The following is a 6000-nucleotide window of genomic DNA, read 5'->3' as shown; positions in this document are numbered from 1 at the left end:
TCTGCTGGTGGCCTCCAGGAGCCCTGTGCCTGGGCAGGGAGCAACCTGGCCTTCAAGCCCATGTCCTGCTCTGCTGGGCCAAGATGTAGAAGTTCTTCACTTAAAGTGTGTTCCTGAATATAAAGGCTCCTTTCCGTGCATTGTTAATGTGTGTATCGAGGCAGTGCTCCCTTTCTAGAGCTTGGTTTCCCCAACCCATGAGGCCCACAACAGTTCAGTTGCCCAGCTTCCCGTCATGCTGTCTTGTAAGTGCTTTCAAGGAACTCTTGGGATTATTTGCCCCAAATCACGTGCGCAGAATTGCTTGTTTTATAGCTAAAAATGATCCCTTGTCCCTGCTGTCTTCATTGTGCTTGTGAATCAGGTTTAGCCTGACTGCTGTGGGAAGGGAATGAGTGTTGGGCCTGACTTCAGTGCTAGCCCAGCAGAGCCTGCAGCCATGAGGAAACACTTTCAGCCTTGTCCCACAGCAGGTACTGCAAATACAGCTGGGACAGGTATATTTCCAGCCTGCCTCTCGCAGGGTGTGACTTCTTTGCCTTTAGAAGATAGCTGTAACAAATGAAGCAGGTTTCCTTCCTGAGCATATGCTTTCTGCTTTAGTTTTTCTGTGCATGGTATTTTATATCTCCATATATATCCAGAGGCACATTTTTAACGTTGCTTGGAAAAATGACACAGGCACTTTATTATTTCAGATTCAGTAATTCTGTGTCACTCTGCACAGAAACTTCAGTACTTTATAGCAACGTTTTTCTCTGGATGCATTTACCACTGCTATTAGAAGGCCAGGAACAGAAGAGTGGGGAAAGCTGACAGGTGTAGAACTAAGAGGAATAAATTTCAGAAGGTCCTTTTCAGACTACTAGACAAAGCTGTTATGTAAATCCTGATGTGTAGGTTAAAAAAAATAATAATAATCATGAGATGATTTCTCTCCTTTCCTCTTCAACATCCCCAAAAGTCCATTGCAGTAATTACTGCCTTTAACCATGTGGTGAGAGAGCTCAGAAAAAGGGCAGCAGATTAATTTTAGATCTATCTGCCCTGTCCAACAGGTCATAAGGAGCCAAGTTTGCTTTGAAAGCTGTTGTGCCCCTCAGCTGTCCAGCAGCATGAGGAGACCAGGAGTACCTGTACCATTTCAGCAGTGATCGAGCCAGATTTTGGGTAACCTGCTTGACTCACAACACAAGATATACCCTAAAATGAGACAGAGCCCCTACATTTAGCTTTGATTCTCCATATAAACTGATCTCCCCAGCAGCACAGCCAGCCAGCATCTCCCAACGTGGGTGGCAAGGCAGGTCTCGGGCTGCTGACGAGTCCTCACAGGGGTGCTGGAGGAGCTGGAGCAGGCCTGGAGCATTCACACAGCCACTGATTTATTATCCCCTAAGCACACACGCATGACTTCCATTGCTAATAACAGACGCTGCTCACACAATGAGACAGAATGGACTCTCAAACTAGCATTGACGTCCGCCCACCTCCTGATCACTGCATCCCATGTGCCTCTGTTGGTCTCCACCATACCCTGCTTAAGTGTTTTGCAGTCATTATAGGCCCGGCTCTGCTCTGCTTCTCACCTCATGCAGTCATTTGCACCTACGTGAAGTGAGTGCAAAGTTAAGTTTATTTCTATTTTGTGCAGGTGTAAATGATTACACATCCATGGAAGCTAAAGGCTCTCTACTAAGGCTGCTCTGGCCAGAAATTGTATCTCTGCTGAAGCATAAAGAATCCATGGAAGGCAGGTGATACAATTACTCAGGAGGAGAGAATAATGAATGTGCCATGGAGAGAGAGTCCTTTTGTTTTAGTGTGAGCTTAACATATAGCACACAACCATAGTTCTCAAAGGCACAATGATAATATATAACTTTATGTTTGATTTATTTTAAGGTAACTGTAATGTTTGCTGTTTTGTCACAGGGGAGGGGAGGTGAAGCTGGGAATGAAATAGGGCTGGAAGAGTTGTTTGGCTTGAAAGAATTTTCAGATAACAGTTCCTGCTAGCACACAGGTGCACATCACCTCATTTTAGAAAAGGATGGGTTCCTGCCTTTCCTCTGTGAGTGGAGCAGAAAACAAGGTTTGCATGTCCTTTTTGATGGGAAAAAAAAGTGTCTGGTTGTTCTATCAGAAGGCAGTTGATTTTATAATGTAGATTTGTTGGCTGGAGGACATCTGGCATTACATAGATGAAGAAAGTCTTATAGAGGATGTTATAAATACATCTGTAGTTACGACCAAAGTTCACGTGTATTAATGATGATCTCAGAAGGTTTAAGATAAAATAGAAGTGTCACTTTCTGATCTGGGAGCTGTAAATAGGTGCTACTAGAAGGAAAAGTTGCTCACTGAATTGTGCTGTTTTGAGGCTGTTTTTTTTAGTCACAGTGTTCATCCAAAGTTTTCCTTCTCATTGCAGGAGGAACTGAACACTGAAGGGTTGGCATTCTCCTCAGTTTCTTGTCTTCTGGCAAAATATATTTTTTTTATCTTTTCATCAAGTTTTTGGGACAAAATACTTAATTTCTTGCTCTTCTGTTATGTTCTTTCCCTATCATAGGCACCCAAGGTTCACAAAATAAGACTAAGATACTTGTCTTCCCATGAACACCCCTGTAGTGATGGCCAAGTTACATGTGAAGGCTGTTGATATGAGTTCTACAGAAGGACTTGATGTCTTCCTGTTGAAAGGCAGCTACATTTAACCCTTAAATAACCTTTATTTCATTGTCATCAACATGAAGTCTACAATGGTTGCAGTCTAAAGAGTATGTTTTAGAACAAAAAAAGAATTACATGTACTATAAATATTCTTCTAGTAATTATAATTAAATAATAAGATACTACACCCTTATGCAACACTCTTTTGTCAGATTCTGTTCATTTTGCTACTCCAAAATGATTTTTCCATCCACGCTTGGTGAAGATATATAAATAAAGCCTTTACCTTAAGGTGTGTTTCAGTAATAAAACTAATCATCTCAAACTAAAACCTAAAACTTTTGCTGCAATCAGGACACTTTGAAAACCTTTTGTTGCTGTAACAGTACTCTCCCTAAACTCTAAGTTCCATGTCTGTGAGCACGTGTTTCCCATATGGAGGGCATTTTACAATACAGGAAAGCAAACAAATTGTGAACAGTGTTCCAAAAGCCATTGTAACTCTGTGTTCTGGTGATCTTTGGGATGGTTTTCCATCACAAGCTCACCCAAGCTCACTGGTGTCGGGAAACAAAGTCATCCCAGATCCTGCTGCCCTAGGAAGAGTGGCTGATTCTGAATAGTTCCGTGGTCATTTTGTCGGTGGGAATTCCTCTTGCATTTCTTGTCTGCCCAAAGCAAACTGTTTAGTTTTGGTTTTTTAATTAAAAAATTCTTTCTTTGAAGTTCTTTGCAGCCTGTCAGACCTTGTGTTGTCTTGTAACATCTGTAAAACCACCCCATAGGGTCTGTGAGCCACCCCATGAGGAGCCAGTGGAGGTGACATCTTCAAAGACAACAAATGTGAGAAGACAACTTCTGAGGCAGCCTGGGGTGAACTGGGACATCCACAGGATGGAAGCACTGGTGTCATGGAATTAACTGGGGCAGAAAAGATGTTTGGCTATATCTTCATGATGCTGTGCTTGCGGTCTGACCCCCTGCCTCATGGCAGGACTTAAGTGGCTGTCTTCAGTGGCTCCCGAGGTTGTAGTCTGCCACTGTGAAGCAGACCTAGCTCCACAGCTGCTTATCAACTCTGGAGCGGAAAACAAAGCTGGCTTTTCTGTGACCGTGTTCCTTGCAGGACCACAGGACACGGGGCTGCCCTTCTCCTGGACAACCCAAGCTGATAGCTCAATCTTTCCTTCCTAGAATTCCCAGCTGCCCAGAACATCTCCCACACTTTGCTGCTGTTAAGCTGAGAAGTGGATTCTTCACGACTACTTTGCTGTATCTGAGTCCTGTGCAGCTTTGGCAGTGAGAGGGAGGACAACTCCAGGAACCTCAGGCAAAGCTCTGTAAGCCATCCTCAGCTGCTTGAGGAAATGCTCAACATCAAACAGCTTTCTTTTGCATTTATCTCCACTCTCTTCCCTCTCCTTTCCTATGTATATTTACAACATCTGTTTACTTTGTCATGCTTTTTGCACCCCTTCCCTTTCTTTCCCTGTTTATTTGCTCCTAGTCTGACATGTCTAGCACACAAGGAGGGGACATATGCCTGCTTCCAATATACCAACACTTGAGCAAAAATCCTTTTGAGATCCTAGGTCTCTAAACAGGTTTTAGCCTCTGGGAAGTGATTTTTTTGACTAGAAAGCTTACTTATAATGGTGCCTTTCCCTGTTCTCTGCAAACCAGTTGCCTACAAATCATTTTGCTCACCTGTGCCACATATTTATGAAGAATTTTCACAGACAGGGTCTGTAAGACATGGTTTTCCTGGCACTTACTCAGCTGTTAGGCATAATGAAATCCAAACTGTTTATTAGCTCATCCACTATCTCGGCTATCCAGAAATCTAGCTCAAATTCCAGATGTCCAATTTGCAAACCCAACTTTCCCAACTGTTGGACGGACGCACATTTCCCTGTCACTGTCTCCATTCAAGAGCAATTAGTTGGTTCAGTTTTGGACAGCCTACCCCTTACTGTTTTTAGCATGTCTGCTCTATTAATGGTTATCCTCAAGGCAATGTCCACTTTTTCCATGCATTTCCCAGATACTGGCAGATGATTTATAGGCATTCTCCTCTTTCTGTTGTTCATCTGCAAGGATCTAAACAAAAACCTGGGACTTAATTTGTGTACCTCTGGCTTTTCAATGTGGCATCCTTGCAACTCTCAGACTGGGAAAAGGGCTTTTTACTAGGCTCTTGTGATGTTTTGTTCTGGCCCAGCCTTCTATTATAACAACTTGATGTTTTATAGCGAACTTTCTTTCTGTACCAGCACTTAACTGAACTGCTTTCTTCAGATTTTATTGCCAGCTTCTCTTGTTTTACAAACCAAATCTATCACTTTTCCTAATTGTTCAAAAATGCCATAGACCAGACTAGAGTCACCTTTTCCATTTGACATATCTGTGCTTATGGGGCTCATGGCAATTAATGTCCATCTAGCAGCTGCTTCCTTTACTGGTTGGCTGATGTGGAGAAAAACTCAAATTGTGGGGCAAATTCCCCAGACCTTTGGGGTGTCTAATTTCTTTTTGCTGATGTGGCCCTGCAAGTCCAAGTCCAGTTAAATGTGCATAAGTTATTCCACTGCCCATTTATCCTGGGAGTCCTTGTTTGGACCAGATTATGCCAAGAACAGGTCTTGCCTGGTCCTCAGCCAGGCCAAAGGATTCAGCTTTCCCCTTGCTGCTAATTCTCTGATCTGGCTCTTTTTGCCTGATGGCTGCCTGCAAGCCACATCTCAACAGCTCCTGCAAACTTGGAGCTCTTAGTTGTCTGTTGTGAGCTGCTCCATAGCACGGATGGAGCTGGCGTACATGGACTGGCTGCTGGAAACCTCTCCTATTCCTCTTCCTAGCCACTCACTTGGGTGAGATGCTGAGCAGAGCCAAGAAACCTGTCAAGGAGTTTTCCCTCAAAGAAATCAATTTTTGCATTATTTGAACTGGACAATCTCTCCTCTCCCTCATTGGCCTCTGAGGGTTACAAATGGGGTAGAAAATAGTTTTACTGAGGTCATTTGGCTAACCCAGTTGTACAGCCAGGTGGCTGAGTGAGGTCTGCTCTGACCCATGCCTCTTTCATTGCTTTCTCAACACAGTTTCTGAGGTCTGTCATTCCTCTCTGCTCACGTCTATTAGCAGATTTGGGGTTGTCAGGACACCTTTGAGTCTACCTGGCACCGTGGAAATCCTAGGTTCAGAGCAGACAGATTTCTGCTCCTAGCTATGGGGTTTCCAGTCTGTCTAGACGTTTTGTAGTGCTTGCTCCAAAAGCAATTCCATCCACCTAGTAGTCATCTCTCCACTATTATGGAGACTTCT

This window comes from Gallus gallus, chromosome 2 (assembly GCF_016699485.2).
Source record: "Gallus gallus isolate bGalGal1 chromosome 2, bGalGal1.mat.broiler.GRCg7b, whole genome shotgun sequence".
Lineage (NCBI taxonomy): Eukaryota > Metazoa > Chordata > Aves > Galliformes > Phasianidae > Gallus > Gallus gallus.
This window is presented reverse-complemented; position numbering follows the sequence as displayed.